Here is an 18,737-nt window from a genome sequence, read left to right as displayed (position 1 = left end):
TATTGCAACGGCATAGGATAAGCCGTTTGCTGCGATTTGACTTTGCTAGTTGCTACCGAGCTGTTCAGATAACAATAACATTGCTACGCTAGCTCCCGCCGGACCGGAAGTGGAGCGGCCGCCATCTTACTTCGGTAGACCGGAAGTGGGTCAAAACACCGTCAAACGGGAGTATCGCGGGATTTGACTATGGGGGATATGGATGAATATAAGAAGAAACGTGCTGCCTTACAAGGGGCTTTCACTAGGAGGGCCAATTCCATTGGTTTTAATATTGACCACCTGACTGAGTATGATTTAATGGCTGAACTGAATGCTATCAAGGAAGATTATGAAAGACTATGTAATTCTAGTTTTGATTATGTTGGTGCCTTGGAGGAAAAGGATGCAAGCGCATACACCGCAGATGTGGCTGAAATTATGTCAAAGCTGGAAGAGTGCCGCACAAAGTTTATTGCCACAGAGCTTGGACTTAAAAAGACATTGTGGACCCGTTGTGCAGTGGACCGGTTGAACGGTCTGAAAGACAATCTTAAGTTTGTTTTTGATCAGGCCGACGCGCTCCTGGGGCAAGAATTGTCCCATGAACAATATAAAGCAGCGTGCTCTGTGTTGGAGAGCAGAGTTGAAGCGCTGGAGGACTTTGTGCAAGCATGGTCCCGATGTGTCCCAGAGGGACAAGTGGAAGAAATCCGGACCTGCCTAAATGAAAACAAAGAGAAAAAAAGGAAAACTATGGGTGCATGGGCTGACCACATGCACAGTGGTGCAGTCGGGGGGGACATTAAAGCTGGCGCGGGCGGTGGAGTAATGGCCACCGCTGATGTAACCAGTGGACCCACTGACAGCAGCAGGGACGGTGGTTTGACAGCGGCACACCCACAAAATGGAGGCACGGGCCTGGCCACTAACCAGACTGGTGCAGACAGTGGTGGCGCTCAGGATAGTAATGTGAACCTCCCTGCGCAAAGCGTGAGTGCCCTGTTGATGTCTCACCAGGCGCCACCGCAGCGCCCACCACCACCACAACGGTTTGAACCAGACGCTTTCAGCACACCGCGGCAGCAAAGATCGTTTGCTTTGCCGGCGGATGGCGGCAGCGTGCGGCAGGCAAATGCTGCACCGATTGCACTGCATTTCGAGTGTGTCTGCCAACTCCCTGGGGTCAATCGGACCTAGGATAGCGCTCGCACCACTACGCCTACCGAAATTCTCTGGGGACAGGAGGAGCTACTGGCGCTGGAAGGCGAACTGGGGGACCCTCCAGGGACTAGCAGAACCCACAGGCTCCCCGGAGTGTAGGCTATTTCACCTGCTGGACAGCATTAATGATGAGGTGAAGAGTGAACTCCGGCTGTCACATTGCCGTGATGCGAACGAGGTTTTCCGGATTTTGGAGGACTGTTACGGAGACATGTCGCAAATAGCGGACGACATTGTAATGGAGTTACAGGAGTTACCGGCTGCGCGCAACAACCAACCAAGAGAGGCTTTGCATCTGATCCAAGCGGTGGAGAGGACGCTATTGGACCTTATGGACTTGGGTTGTGAGGACGCTATCAAGAATCAGTTGGTGATCCGGTCGCTGGAAAGTAAGCTGCCGGACAGTATGAAGGAGAGGTGGCTTTTGTACCGGTGCGATACGGCAAATAATGTCAACCCGCGGAACCGGTTCGACAAGTTGTGGCGGTTCCTGAGAGACCAGAAGACTGTTCTGGTGCAGATGGAGCAATTACAGTCCAAACGGCCAACCTCCGCCAGGGCGGGTGACCCACAACCACACGAGAAGCCAAAAGAAAGACCAGGCGGGAGAATGCAGGAGAAGCGTTCATCCACAAGGGCTACGGCGAGCGAGGCAAGAGGAGACCACCCACAGGGTTCTTGTGGCATGTGTGGTTGAAGTAGGTCATACTGGCCGTTTATACCGCTGCAAGACTTTTAGGAAGGCCAGTCCGACTGCACGGAGGGCTGAGGCAAAGAAGTTGAATGCTTGCCTGAAATGCTTGGATGTCCATGGGAGTGAGGGACTGTGCATTAAGAACTTTCTGTGTCGCAAGGATGAGTGCAAGAAGGGCGATGCCCCAGCAGACCACCATTTTTTCCTATGCCTTAAAGCACCAGTCAAAAGAGACACTGCCAGAGAGGAGACCAAGGGAGAGAGGAGACGAGAACCTCGTGGTCCGTCTGAGGAGCAGGAAACATTGTTTTCCAACCTAGGTCTGACCCCGGAGCAACTGGACGCTGTTCGTAAGGCCTGCACCAACAAAGTATCGTCGACTGTTTGTGCCGTGGAGGGTCTAGTGGACAAAAGCGGACCGAAGGAGCACCCAGTCCTCATGATGCTGGACGTCACAACAAAGCGAGGAGACTGGATAGGAGCACTGATTGACCTGGCCTCGGATACTAACTATATCACACACCAAGCCGCAGAGAGACTTGGACTGACTGGTGAACCAATCATGCTAGTTATACGTGGTGTGGGTGGAATGGAGGCTAAGGTCAAGACATTGAGGTACTGCTTGAGCTTAAAAGTAGCAACGAAGAAGGGGACTTGGCGACTTCACGAGATGACCTGTTATGGTCTGGACCAGATAGCCAGAATGGACCACACAGTTGACTCTGGCCGCCTGGAGAAGTACTTTCCCGGTATCAAACCGGGGGAGCTGATCCGCCCAGACAAAGTTGAGCTACTCATCAGCACACGGGAAGGGCGCCTTGCACCACAGCGGATGATGAGGTGCGGCGACCTGGTTTTGTGGGACGGCCCACTCGGGAAAACCGTCAGTGGAGTACACCCAGAATTGTTTGAAGGCATTGAAGTGACAGTGCGTCAGTCATCGACCCATTTTGCATGGGCCAGACGAGTTGATGTTCTCCACGTTTGCCCGGAGGTGAAGAGCGGCGTGGAGGTCGGAACCACGGCTGCGTGCAATGCTGAGGTTGTTAAATGGCTTCAGTGGGACAGCATTGGTGCCGCCTGCGACCCAGTATGTGGTGGATGCCGTTGCGGGAAGTGCGCCCCCGGTGGGAAGGAAATGTCACTTGCTGATGAGAGAGAGTTGGAAATCATCAGGGGAGGACTGACCTTCAAGGTCAGCGACAAGCACAGTGACAAACCCCACTGGGACGCAAAGTACCCCTGGAAGGAGGACCCTGCCCAATAACTGCAAAGCTGTTGAGGCAGCGTTCCTGAGGTCGGAGAGACGCCTGGAGAAGGACCCGGTGTGGAAGGAAGCCTACGCAAGACAGGTGCACGACATGATCGCGAGGGGGGCTGCCATCAAGCTGTCCAGGGATGTGATGGACAGTTGGAACGGAGCTGTGTGGTGGGTGAACCATCTCACCGCCCCCAACCCCCACTCCGTTACTACTCCGGTGAGACTTGTCTGGGACAGCAGCCAGGAATATAAGGGTGTGAGCCTGAATGGCATTTTGCTGAAGGGTCCAGACGTCTTGAACCCCATCAGGGCGGTGCTGCTTCGGTTCCGGGAGGGTGAACACACTGCGATTGGAGACGTGGCCAAAATGTACAACTCTGTGTGGCTGGAGGACCAGGAGGTGCACGTTCACCGTTTCTTGTGGAGGGACTCCCCGGCTGATGACATTGAGGACTACGCCGTGGTGAGGGTGAATATGGGCGATCGGCCAGCCGGCTGCATTGCCCAGGTCGCAATGCGTGAAACCGCCCACCTGCCACAATTCGCAGACAAGGTGGAGGAGAGAAACGTCATCGTAGACAGTGCATATGTGGATGACTTTTTGTATTCACACAATGACCCCCAGAGGCTGGACGAGATCCTGGTGGGGGTGGAGACCATACTGGCAACCGGCGGGTTTTTCCTCAAGCCCTGGGTCCGGTCTGGCCAAGGTGGGAGGCAAGCTAAACCAGAGACTATTTTGTTGCCCAACCAGCTTCGTGACGAGGACAACAAGGCCCTGGGAGTTGGATACCACGTGGAGGAAGACGAACTCTTCCTCATGGTGTCGGTCAACTTCTCCACGAGGAAGAAGAAGATACGCACTGAACTCAACCTCAGCTTAGAGGACGTGGAGGACAACACACCAGATCCCCTCACCCGCCATGTATTGCTAAGCCAGGTAGCAGGACTTTATGACCCCCTTGGTCTGGCGACGCCCCTGAAACAAAAGGGTGTCATCCTGGTCCGGAGGGCCTTTCAGGAGGCCGGAACATTATCCAAGGATACATGGGACAAGCCGCTGTCTGGTGAACTACGCGGGAAGGCAGTCGAGCTCTTCAAAGACTATGCTCGGCTGAGTACCATCACTTTCCCCAGGTGCATCACTCCCCGTGGCTGGGTGGGTGAGCCCTGGGGGATTACGTTTTCTGACGGGAGCTGTGACTCCTATGGAGCTGTCCTCTACCTGCTCTGGGAGACTTCTGGTGGAGTTGTGGCCCGGCTGGTGGAGTCGAAGGCCAAGTTGACACCCCTCGATCAGAAGGGCGACGCAGTTAAAGCGGAGATCTGTGGCGCGGTCTTCGCCACACGACTGAAGAGCTACCTGCTGAAACATGGGCGGCTGAAGGTGGAAAGGTGGTACCACTTCGTCGACAGCCAGACGGTATTGGGCGCAATCCAGAGGGAGAGCTATGGCTTTCAAACCTTCTTTGCGAACCGTATTGGAGAGATACAGAAGGCCGGACCCATGACGGATTGGTGGTGGATTCCAGGTCAGTACAACGTGGCCGATCTGGTCACAAGAGGGTGTTCACCCGAACAGCTTGACGGTGACTCCCTGTGGCAGAGAGGTCCTGAGTTCTTGACCAGACCGGTGAAGGAATGGCCCATGAAGTCCGCAGCAGAGGTGGCCTCCGGTGCCAGGGAGATTGTGAGTAAGCTACAGAGGAAAGCTTTCTCCGCAGCCGTAACCAGGTCCCAGACGAAGGAGTTGTCTGCGCCAGGCGGTCCTAGCGGTGTCGGTGGCAGGGTCGAAGACGGTGCAACTGCAGGGTCTTCCCTGGTCAGAATCATGACGTCCTTGCCAGGTGCAACTACAAGGTCTTCCTCAACGGCATCGGACATCTGCAGTATGAAGAGATTGTGGGGTTCAGCTCTCGTGGATCAGTTGGATCTATCAAGGAGCAGTACCTTGACCAAGCTCTGTGGTGCTGTGGGACAGGTCCGCAGATATGTGCACTCATGGTTGAGTGTGAAACATCGAACCGGCAAGCGGGAACGGTGGGAGGCGGCGCTCACAGTCGAGGAGCGCAAAGTAGCGTTCCAGGACCTATGCCTCGCTGCCCAGGCCGGTGTAGCCTTCCCCACGACGACTCTTAACCGGCTCGTTGTGCACAAGACAATGCAACAGGACTCTTGCTGTGCCACGGCCGAGTCCAGTCCGTGGATGAGGAGAGATGTGGGGTTCCTTTGCTTCCCCACAAACATCGTATCAGCATTCTTCTCGCCGAAGAAGCTCACCGTGCCAACCACGAAGGCGTTGCCGGAACCCTCCTTCGGATGAGAAAAAGGGCTTGGGTAGTGCAAGGCCCTAGAGTCGCCCGCAAGGTGGTCGACGCGTGCGTACATTGCCGGAAAAGAAGAGCCAAGTTAAGCACGCAAGTAATGGGCAACCTCCCCCCTGTACGCACCAGTCCAGCGGCTCCTTTTGAGTATACAACACTGGACCTGTTTGGCCCGTACACCGTCAGGAGCGTGGTGAAAGGGCGAGCGAAGAGGAAGATCTGGGGAGTGGTCTTTAGTTGTATGGCCTCAAGAGCGGTTCATGCCGACTTGGTTGAAGACCTGTCGACTGACAGCTTTCTCAAAACGTACCAGCGATTCACCGCCTTGAGAGGCCATCCGAAGAGGCTCTGGTCTGACCAGGGCACAAATTTTGTGGGGGCCAAACCAGCACTTGAAGAGCTCTACAGCTTCCTGGCGGGTCTCAACAAAGAGGAGATACAGAGGAGAGCGGCTGTGGCTGGGACCGACTGGACTTGGGAGTTTAGCCCAGCGGACTCGCCACACCGAAATGGGGCAGCGGAGGCGGCTGTCCGTGTGTTGAAGAGAGCGTTGAGCAGCGTTGGTGAGGGTGGTGAGTTGACCACTCTAGAGTTCCAGACCCTCCTTTATCTGGCTGCCAATCTCGCGAACGAGAGGCCGATCGGTGCCAGAGCACAAGTTCGAGATGAGACTGTGGACATTGTGACACCCAACATGTTGCTGTTGGGGCGGGCGGGGCCCGGAGGTGACACCCAGGGATTTGAATTCCCTGCTTATCCTTTCAGCCGTCTACGAGCAGTCCAGGTGGAGGTCGACAAATTCTGGAGGCGTTGGAGCCAGCTAGCAGGTCCTCACCTGTTCGTCCGTCAAAAGTGGCACTTTCCTGCCAGGAATATCACAGCTGGAGACCTGGTCTGGTTGGCGGACCAAAACGCCCTCCGGGGTCGTTTCAGACTGGGTCGGGTCGTGGAGACTTTCCCTGACGACAAAGGTGTCGTTCGGGACGTCAAAGTGCGAACCTGTCACAGTCCTCCCATCAGCTGGTCCCGCGTGAAGAAGGAAGGGGCTCCTTGTTCTTCCACCATCCTCCACAGGGACGTGCAGAGGCTGGTGGTGCTGATTCCAGTTGAGGAGCAGGGAGGTGGTGCCGGACTCAGTTAGCTACTGTTTGAAAAGCTGTTGGATTATTTTCTACCACCAGCGGACTTTGAAGTTTTCAATTTTTTTTAAATGTTGGATTATTTTTCTACCACAACGGATTTTGAAGTTTTCCATGTTTTAAATATTTACGATTTGTCTATTATGTTTACAAAGCAGGATTTGGAGCAGTGAAAGAATCGCTTGTTTGTGTGTATATTATGGCCTATTTGGTCGGTGCCCAATAGCCCAGGTGGGAGGTGTGTGGTTTTATCCCATTTTAATATAAACATTTTCTTGCTATGCTTTCTATTTTATTTTGTATTGAGTGGTGTAAGAGTGACATCTGTCGGCAGTAATGATCACGTGCAAGATAGGCTCATATGCGCATGCGAGGACTGGCTGCGAGTCAGAAGGACGATGGACATTGTTGTTGACGGGTGTTGTGGAGCTGTCGATTACCTAGCCACTAGTTGAAATTGCCTGAAAATAATGTGTGAGTTTAATAAATGTGTTTCAAATATGCTCGAGTAAGTCACTGTCTCACCCGTCGATAACCCCTTTGCGGAAGGAGTTGCTAAAGTTGAGGAGTAATTTAGTAAAACCGTACAAATACTTTTGTATTATTACAAAAAGAAAACGTTTGAGAACCACTGTCCTAGTGGTCTCCTAATGTACCATACATAGAGTGTCATAGTAAATCAGTGTCATACATATTCTGAGGAAAACCTGGAGACTGACATTTAGTAATTGGGTCTTATGATCAAAATAAGAACATTATAATGGTGTGTAAAAACAAAATCTAGAATATGCCACGGACCAGGCCAAGTCACTGAGGGAGGATGAAATTTATAATAAATGAATAAAAAGTGGTTTCAACTGCAATTCATGTAGGGCTACAAGGCATTTTATGATCTTATGATCTGTTTTATATGCTATTTTACAGACATGAAGCATACAAGCTCAGTAAATCCAGGCCCTGCACAAGCAGCCCCATCACAGCCCTCCAATCTCCCAGTTCATGGACACCCCGGTGTACATCAGTACAGCTCCACTCAGCCACACCAGAAAGCCAATGCAATACTGTCCGATTTAGTAATTGACTGCAACTTGCCCTTTTCTGTTGTAGAACACCCCCGTTTTCGGCACTTTGTGGAATTACTTGACAGCAAATACAACCCAGTGAGTCGCAGAACACTGACATCAAAAACAGACTGTAAATAAATATGATTGAGATTATTCCTGAATGACTAAATCCTATGTTCTATTCATGTTGTTCTATTCTTGTTTAATAATAAATGCTACTGTGTAGCTCTGATTGTTGTCTCTATCCCCGTAACTGCAATGAGTGCCTACACAATGACAAATTCCTATCGACTTGTTGACATGGCAAATAAAATATTGAATCTTGAATCTTGAGTATTATGTCTTGGTGGGACTTGTTTGGGACTCGAAACAAAAGGTAAGGACTTGGTTGGGACTTGAAACAAAATGCTTATGACTTGTTTGGGACTCGAAACAAAAGGTAAGGACTTGGTTGGGACTTGAAACAAAATGCTTAGGACTTGGTTGGGACTCGAAACAAAAAGTTCAGGACTTGGACTTGCTTGGGACTTGAATGCTAAAGACTTGAGACTTGACTTAACTTGAGAGCAAAGACTTGAGACTCGACTTGGACTTGCAACATAGGGACTTCCTCCCACCTCTGAAGCTACTAGCTAGCATGGGAGCTAACATTAGTTTCACTATGTACTTTCTATCCGTTCCCCTTCCCCAACCCCTCACACTCGCTGCTGCGTTTACACGGGCAGACACAAAGACGAATGGGAATATCATTTGGAGCTTTAACAATGAATGATAGACTATCGTTGCGTCTGCCCGTGTTTAATGGTCAGGGTTTCACTGTCCACAGCAGGCAGACCTGTCAAAACGATGCACTTCCCAAAACTCAGAGACATGCCACCACCTTAGAGTATAGGCCACCACCTATAAATTCAAACCCACCTCTGGAATATTGCTATCTCATTCCACTTTACTTTATTTTATTCCATAGTCTTAATTTTTCTCTAATAAAGTAGTTTTTATTTGTTTTCTCATGTTCTCCTTGAAAAGTGTCTTTAAGTACTCAGAGAAGCTTTATATAAATAATATTATCACTATTATTATTATTATTACTACTTGTTTTATTGCCTATGCTTATGTAAAAAAAAAGCTCACTGCTCAGGTCAAATAGGCCTATTGATATGCGATTAAAATGTGATTAATTGAGATTCATCACAAAGCCTCCAATTAATTAGATGTTTTTTAATGAAGTCCAAAGTCTCCCAACCCTATTCTTTATAGATCTAGCTTTAAAAAAAAAGTTCCTATATTCGGTATTCGGTTTCGGCCGTTCTTTATATTATTATTTTTTAAAGTAAAGTAAAGTAGTTACTTTCATAATTTAATGTAAAGTAAAGTAACAAATTACTTTTTTAGATAAGTAACGATAACTATAATTCCTTACTTTTTAAAAGTAACTTCCCCAACACTGCTACTCAAAGGGTTCCAACGCCAGGAACCCGCTCAAGCCCCCCGACGTCTCCCCCTCACTGCAGACCTCCTATCCATCTGCATCGGAACTCTCCGCTCCGGGTACAGCTCCCCGCACGTCAGCAGGACCCTAGAGGCCATGTTCTTACTGGCTTACTCCGGCTTCTTGAGGTGCTCTGAAATCACTTCCTCCTCCCAAGCTTTCGACCCCCGCCGCCACGCCTGAATCTCAGACCTGTCGCCGTACTCAAGCGACACCCTGGTCTACTACATCAAACTCTCAAAAACAAACCAAACCGGCCCCAGCACACCCGTCTTCATCTTCAAAAACCAGTCCGCCCTGAACCCGTTCCAAACTCTCTCCGCCTACCTCTCCTACCGGAAGTCCCAGAGCCACTCTCCTTCTGATCCCCTCTTCACCTCCGAGTCCGGCCGCGTCGCATCTAGACAGTGGTTCCTCCAATATCTCCGCAACGTACTCGCCCTGTCAGGCATCTCCCCCACACACTACTCGGGCCACTCCTTCAGGATCGGAGCCGCCACCTCCGCCTCTCGCAACGGCATCCCCGACCACCTCATCCAAATCCTCCCAGGCGTACCTCCGCTACATCAGATCAGATCTGCAAGATCTGAAGGCCGCCCAATCTCCTTAATGAGGCTTTGGGGGTCTGACGTGCCTTGGGAGCATGCCGGGTCCCCGAGGTTTCCCCACCTCTGCTTAATCCTCGACGCCGCCGCTGGCCCGTCGTGGGCCATCTGTCGTATTCATAACCATGCTCTTCCTTCCTACATTTCAATAAATGGTTAAATGTTTCCATTGGTGGTGTGGTCCTTGATAGTGAAAGGCGGTATAGAGTTCCCAGCAGATTAGGTAGATTTTACACCCTATAATTACACCCGCTACATGCAGTCGTTCCCAAAGTGGGGTCCGGGGACCCCCAGGGGTCGCTGAGGGAGTTCAAGGGTAACCTGACTTTGCCAGATGGGGGCGGTATTGGGTAACCATGTTCCCCAACACAGCAACCATCTGGGATCTCTCAGGGAGTTCAGCTAACACCGTGGTCTAACCAATCAGCGTGAGCTAAGGGCGGGATATGTGCGAAACCGGATGTGAAGCTATATAGACACGTCAATATGATTGGTTGTGTTTGCACGCCCACACGGTGATAGACAGACGGTCCCATCCAATCATCTACCAAGTATCTTGAAAAAAAGGAACCGCCCCGTCATCGAATTTGCTTCCGAGATCCCAGATCCCAATAAGCTGTGAAACAAATTTGTGTAGCAAGCTTCTTGGATCTGGCAGCGTCAGGTTAGTTCAAGGGGGTCCCCAGCTAAATGATAGTTTGAAACCAAATGTACCCTTAAGGGTCTGATTTTACAATATAAATTGGGGGTCCATAGACTAATGCATGTCAAACTGGGGGTCCTTGAAATTAAACGGGTTGAGAATCACTGCTAGAGCCGTAAAAATAATCTCTTACGGGGGTCCCTGGCATATCTTTTCAAATGGGGGTCCGCAGGCTAATTAGTGTCAATTTGGGGGTCCTTGACATGAAAAAGTGTGGGAACCACTGTTCTACGGGTATAATTATAAAGACGCATGGAGACGTCTTGAGCACTTAAGCTGTTTTAAGCAGGACACCTCACCGACCGGACCTACCAGGTTTCCTGAAAAGGTCTGTTATCATCCCCCCGAACCCTCCAAACTGGGGTCCCACAGGGATCTGTACTCGGTACCCTCTTTTCTCACTGTACACTAAATCCCTTGGCACTATCATCTCTGCTCACAATAATTCCAATCACTGCTACGCCGATGACACACAACTCTTTCTATCCTTATCCCTCTCTGCCACTCAGGTGGAAGAGTGCAACACTGCATGCCTGGCTGACATCTCACAGTGGATGTCCTCCAACCACCTCAAGCTGAACCCAGACGAGACTGAGCTTCTCTTCTTCCCAGCTAAGTCCTGCCCTATGCGGGAGCTAACTATTTCCATAGACAACGCCCTGGTAACGTTTGTCCCAACAGCCAGGAATCTTGGCGTTGTCCTGGACTCTCGTTCAAAACTCTCGTTCAAAACTCACATCACAGCTGTCACTTGATCCTGTAGGTTCACAATCTATAACATACGACGAATTAGACCGTTCCTCACCCAGGAATCAGCCCAGCTCCTAATCCAGACAACAGTCTTGTCAAAACCCCTCCTTACTGGCCTACCAGCATGTGCACCCCCATATCTTGCAAGTATGATTGAACCCTACAAACCCTTTCGCGCACTCAGATTAGCCAACGCAGGGAAGCTGGAAGTACCCTCACTAAAAATGCCGGGACAACGCTCCACACGTCCCAAACCGCCGTAGTCTGAAAACCCACCTTTTCAGACTCCATCATGGCCCATAGCACTTACCCTCACCCTACCCCCTTAGATTGCATTTCTGTAGACTTAGATAGCATTTGATACAGACTTATAGCATGTTATGTAGACAGCACTATAATTGCATTGTATGTAGTCATAGCACGTCATTGTACATATGTATAGCATAGTATAGTATATATGTATAGTTTCATTATATAGATATTCCACTGTTACGTTCTTAGCTTACGCATGTTCCATGAAAATGCTTTTTATGTGATGTATTCCCATGATTTTTTGTTCTTGCTTAATGTAAATCGCTCTGGATTAAGAGCGTCTGCTAAATGCCTAAATTGTAAATTGTAATTGTAAATTACAGAGTGGCATTGGGAGCTGGGTTTTCACGGGTCCATTTGGTTGCATAATTATGTTACACTTTCAGAATCACAGACGTGTAAAAGGTCCATTTGGTTCCATATGTTACACTCAGAATCACATACATGTAAAAGTTAATTTGGTTCCATATGTTACACTCAGAATCACATACGTGTAAAAGGTCCATGTGGTTCCATATGTTACACTCAGAATCACATACGTGTAAAAGGTCCATGTGGTTCCATATTATGTTACACTCAGAATCACATACGTGTAAAGTCCATTTGGTTCCATAATTATGTTACACTCAGAATCACATACGTGTAAAAGATCCATTTGGAAACTAACCGTCCGTGAAAAGTGACCCCGAGGGCCCCCCCCCCCTGGAACCCCGATTTGGGGAACGACCGCTCAGGCTGAATATTGAACGAAAACAAAAGCTCAGAGTTTGATGTGTCATGAATGATTGGTATGGCTTAAACCAAAGATCATAGTTTAGAGTACTCTGGCATTATATGGACTGACTAATCCTCAGCCAAAAATACCAGTAATGACACGACAAACAGGGTTTTTCATTAGACAGGCATTTCAGCCATGAATAAAACTGAAAACGGATTTTGTCCCAGCCTTCGGTGCAGCGGATCCCCCCCCCCCCCCCCCCCCCCCCTCCGAGGAGAAAAATAAAAGAGTTTGCTTCACTCTCGACACAGAATGCATTCTTTTTGGGGCTAAAGGGAGTATTTTCGGGTCCCCGTGGGAGGGAAAGTTGCTTTATTATGGTGCAACGATTGCTTGGATTATGTGTAATAAAACAAATAAACAGATTGTTTTTTTTTGCTGAAATGGCCCTCGACCATAAGGAATAATACAGTATTGTGTTGATAATACAATGATGACAAATGATACTGTACGGTTTGCTGATCTGCAGTATACTGTATGCCTGGACTATGAGATAATATATGTTGGCTGCATTTTACATTCTTAACCCTTTATTCAACTGCAGTACCGTGAATTGGTTGCACAATAGTATGCATACTTAATTACAATAATGGATTATGTATAGGAAACGGTAGTTTGATGGTAAAAGCATGTGTATATGTATTTGTGTATATCGTCTCTGTCGCGTGGAAACCTCATATGTCCAAAACTGTTCTCTGCAGGATTCCCAAGTATAGCAAATCTAGAAGCGTTACCAGATTGTGGATCTGCTACTTTTGATACGTCCGTGTGACACTGTATATGATCAAGTATAGGGCATTAATTTATGAAGAAAACACATAAAGTTATAGACTATGGAGATAAGAGGTTTCTGCCCGACAGCAACGTGATATACATGCAGTAGTGTAAAAATATGATTTACAACTGAGAAGACACTGAAATTCAACAGATCGCAAACACTCCGGAAACACTGAGGACATGGAAGGTCACTTGAAAGCATGCAGCGACCTTCAACGGTTCATAATATACGTAATGACCGACTCCCTCCCCACACTGCCGGGGAATCCCAGTGGGACCACTTGTTCATGTATTATGCATTTGTCCACATGTCGAGTGGGGTGGTTGAAATCCTCCGAAAAATCATCCGTTTGATAAATGAATAATACAAATATAACGCAAATATTTCGGAAATGTGTGTGTTTTATTATGACTACTGGAGACTGAACAAACACTCTGTAGATTACTATCAGAATATAGAGCTATTTAACATTCAGCTTAACAACAACATACTCAAAGTGGGGTCGGGGGGGACCCTTAGGGTTACTATATGGACCCTTACAGGAGGGTAACTCTGACATAAAAGGGAACATTTGCACACGCTCAGAGTTCTGTGGGGGTCCTTGAAATTCAAATGTGTGAGAAGCACTGAATTAGAGTGCAATACTCCTTCCGACGTTTTGCCAAAGTAATTAAGGTGAAACTTCATTCAGAACTTCTGATGGCCGGTGTCAGAACATTCTCCTCAGAACTCCTGCACCTCCAGATGGCCTGACTCTACCAGGGCGATCGCCATATCATTAGCAAAAACAAAGTGCAACATTGTTTTCTCACTCAACAGTACACAAACCAACATACTGTACCTGTGCACGTATTTCTAAAGTTACAATTAATAATGCATTTTAAGACCTTTTTAATACCAAATTGTCCACATTTGTCAAATAATACACAAGCTTGTGCGCTTGTACAGTAGTCTTCTTATATTCAGGACAATAGGGAACCATTTGAACCAAATGTTCAAAATATGAACATTTGGTATAATTATGTAATAAAAGACCGGACAATACCGAGACACATTCTGTCCGTGTACGGACATATTGGTGACCCCTAAGTGAATTAAGCAATATTAATATGTAATATGTAATATTGTAATTCTACAACAGTTACCCTTAAAACTAAGAAAGTCGCTGAAAAAATATATGTTTTTAATGACAGATGTATAGTCACTACGACCACAAATGTCCAAAGAAACTAGCTAGCCTAGCCACCGAGTTTGCTAGCACTCTGGGAAAACAGAGCGGCTGAATTATTTGTTTTGATTAGGTGGTGAACACTGAACAGTGCTGGTTTGATCAACGGCTAGAAACCGTTTCAACCAATCAGATTGCTTCCTCTTAACGACCTGTTGTAGAATATGCTGTGCAGTCCAACTTACGGGCTGTGTCTCCAGAGGCGTCGCGGCGAGGGGATCAGCTCTCTCTTGTTGAGGGGGGCCACGCCCAGCGCCACCTGCAGCACCGTCATGAACTTCTTATACTTCATAGCGACCACGCCTCTGTCGCTATATGCCGACCAAACGCCTTCCCCGAGGAAGAAGACCTCCTTTGCTTCGCCCGCTGGAGGAGGTGCAATCGAACGAATCGTTTTAAATCGATAAAAAAAAGAGAAAACCGATAATTGGTTTTAATAGGGGGAAAAAAAGAAAAAAGATTTTCTGCAAAAACAATATATGTATATGTATATATAATTTCAACCCCCCAAAAAATAGTTTTCAGGCCTTTTTTTGGCTGTTTTCCCGTTTTTTTGTGTGACACTGCCTTGGATTTTTTTTCTTGCGTCGATTCCTTGAATTAAGTATTTTTTAAAAAGGGTGTTTTTGTAAAAAAAAAAAAAAAAAAAAGCATTCGATGGAATAGTGGATATCCTAGTTGCAGTCGTATATGGATCGACCTCGCAGTGACAGTGACAATAGGAGTTGCTCCGTGCTGTGACCTCGCCACACTGATGAGGAAGGAGGATTCCCACCCAGTGCCAGCTGTGCTCCCAAACAGACCGGAGACACAGCTGCGTGTAGAGATTTGTGTCGGGGGCATTCCCCTCTGGTCTGTGTCGCTGTGTGTGTGTGTGTGTGTGTGTGTGTGTGCGTGTGTGTTGTACAGTGTTACATAATGAGATGATGAGACAATCCCATGACAGAAGGGTAATAGTGGTACTAAAGCCTCTGGGTGCTTATATGGCACCGTCGGCCCTGCCAGGGGCTAGTTGTGACTGCATGCCGCATGCGGACCTCCCGGGGGGGGGGGCTCGTCATCTGTAACACGTGACTGGTATACAGCACGCAAACAGACACGCACGCACGTGACGCATGCACGTTTTGTATTATTATTTATTATACTTGTGAAGACGTCAACATTTTAGGACAGCAATGGATTTTTTACATATTTATGTTTGGCATTTTTAACCGGTCAGCTCCCTGCAGGTTTTGTGTGTGTGTGTGTGTGTGTGTGTGTGTGTGTGTGTGTGTGTGTGTGTGTATGTGTGTGCACATGTGTGTGTGTGTGTGTGTGAGGCAGGGCATTCCTGAGAAAGATAATTAGTTCTCAGCAAACTTTCCCTGGGTAAAAAAAAGACAAGCATAAACACCTGGCATGCATGCATGCATACACGTTGGTCCGCTGTCAGTGCTAAACTATCTTTGTCTTTTTTTTTACTATTTTGAAAAACATTTTTAAATACCGGTAGTTCACAAGCTCACAACGTGTCGATGTAGATCAGCTAGTTGAAATGTTTTCAATATAGTAGGCAAAGAAGTTTAGGGATAAGTGGTATATATAGCATGGCGAAAATATGGCCCTTGGTGTTTCCAGTGTTTACGAGTGATCTACTTCCGAAGAAGAGGACAACCGAAAATAACGCCATAAAACAATCCCAGTCTAATATTATAGGATTCATAAAAAATAGGTTACATTTGTCTCTGGTTTCTGTTCCCAGATCGCGTTCTTGGTGAAAACAAGCTATAGTCAACTGCCAATAACTAAAGAACGGAACATTGAGGTGACACATTTTTTAGTAGAGACTCTCGTCTTTCATTTGGGATATTTGGTGTTTACATCGTCATAATAAACCAACATATTATGTGGTAACTTCTTAGATTAGTTTTAAGATTAGTAAAAAAACGCTCAGAATCACTGGCAGTGTAGACAAACTGTAACTGTTACTGGCAGTGTGGACAAACTGTAACTGTTACTGTTACTGGCAGTGTGGACAAACTGTAACTGTTACTGGCAGTGTGGACAAACGGTAACTGTAACTAGTCTGTAACTGCAACTGCAACTGCAACTGCAACTGCAACTGCAACTGCAACTGCAACTGCAACTGTAACTGTAACTAGTCTGTAACTGTAAATGTAACTGCAACTGCAACTGCAACTGCAACTGCAACTGTAACTAACTGTAACTGTTACTGGCAGTGTGGACAAACTGTAACTGTTACTGGCAGTAAATTAAGGAGGAGGCACAAAGTCAGAAATTGGGGGGTGGGGCATTTCTGAAATGAAATTTCTTTGTCTAAATTTCAACACAGCAATGCATTGATATTATAAAGAAATACTTTAACTCAATAACAAATTGTACTTCCACTTGTAGTTGCGTAATGTTTTTTTATCTTCTTTTTTGTAGGCATATCTTTGGGGCTTTTTCGGCCTTTATTGGACACAGCATGGTGACAGGAACTGGGGAGAGAGGTGGGGGTGACCTGCGGCATAGGTTGTCGGGATCGGGAGTCGAACCAGCGACATGCCATCAGGCTGGCTTAGCAGCCTATAGGTGCCCGTACCGCTACACTAGCTGCCCGGGCCTATAGTTGCGTAATGTTTTGACCAGGAGTACTGTATGTACACTTTGACTCAAGCACTGGCACATAAAGTACTTTGTCCATCACTTATTTGTGCATCACTTCAGTAATAACTCTAAGGTTTAGTACAGTTTGCTGTCAGTGGATTTGGTCTGCACGTTAACACTAGAAACATACAGGAAGCAATGAAAGACTAAAGCACTCTGTTATTACTGTCATGTAGAAGAGAAATGATATCATTTCTGTAATATGTTTATGTGCAAATCATGCATATAGCACGCACGCACACGCAGGCATGCACACATGCACGCACGCACACACACACACACACACACGCGCACACACATTGTCATTTGCATCATTCTATAATCTGCAGTGCGAGGATCAGTAAAAAGATCGTTTAAGGGCTGATGGGATTGTCGTGATGATTACATCACAAAGCTGCACGGCAGCGGTGAGCCTTATGGACTCATATCGTTGCTGCTGCAGGAAGAAACCTCTTATCTCCATATTTACTTTTTGCGTTTGTTTGTTTGTTTGTTTATTTATTTATTTATCTATCTTTGATTCTTTATTAATAAATGTATGCCTTAAAACCATAACATATAGGCCTATACAGCGTCACACAAAGGCAAAAAATCTGCAAGCTCGAAATGGTTCACGAGGTGGTGCGTTTCGTGCTTGTCGATTTTTTTTTATCTTGAAAAGTAACCGTTTTGGCCATATGAGGTTTCCACTCGACATCACATCATTCACATGAGAGGCAATATCTCCATGATGGAGGCCCTGCAGTACACATCCTTAGGGAGGGAGTACATTAGCAGCCAATGTACTCCATCATTTGTTTCTTTTCATATCGAAGGGACCTAATGTTGAGACACTAATAGACAGTGGTGGAAGAAGTACAATGTTGAGGTACTTTTACTTTATTTGAGTATTTTGTTCAATACTACTAGTAGGCTAGTAGTATTGAAAAGGGAAATATGTTACCTCATACTCCACTACAATCATTTGTATAATTACTTTGCAGATTTACATTAGTAGATCTTCAGGACGCTATACACCTCACATATACACTGCCAGCGATGCGAGCGAGCGAACGATGAAATCTCATTAGAATATGTTTTTCATTGTGACAGCGAGCAACAACGCACCGTGCAGCGACATCACCCACCCCTCCTATGTTCGCTTGCAGAGTCTCTATTTGAGCGAGGTTTCGCGGCCCCAAAACACATTTAGGCGTATTGGTATAGAGATCTACGTACACGCTGCTATTTATTGGTTATTTGATTGGTTCAGGCTACGTCGCAACGCAATGGCCGACGCTCCATGTCAGGGCAGTTTTTCCGCACAATTTCACCGTCGGAACGCTCGCTCCTTGCCTGTGTGGATGAGGTGCTATATATGCAGCCTTTAAATCCACTCCTACAGAATATTACACTGACCAGAGCAGTGGTCACAGAGTTATGGCCATGTCAGCTGTAACACGTGAAAGACGGAGTGCCGTGAATGTTTGTTTGTTTTGCTCCCTAAAACAAAAAATATGTTTACTAGCCCTTACCCGTCGTGAAATATTTCCTCTGGGTACTGCACCCTGGGTGCGTTTTCGCATTTTTTATTCACTAATAAATTCATTATTAATTTATAATTTGATAAATTGGAAAAAGGCCTCCATATTATTATGGTCAATGCCTGTGTGAAAAGTGGGAGTGATTGGTGCAGGCAGTGAGGAGCTACGGCAGTCACAGTGACAGACATTCAGACAGACATTGTCAGAATTATAGTATGATGATGATGATGATGATGA

Source organism: Protomyctophum parallelum, assembly GCF_964188405.1.
Source record: "Protomyctophum parallelum genome assembly, chromosome: 15".
Classification (NCBI taxonomy): domain Eukaryota; kingdom Metazoa; phylum Chordata; class Actinopteri; order Myctophiformes; family Myctophidae; genus Protomyctophum; species Protomyctophum parallelum.
This window is presented reverse-complemented; position numbering follows the sequence as displayed.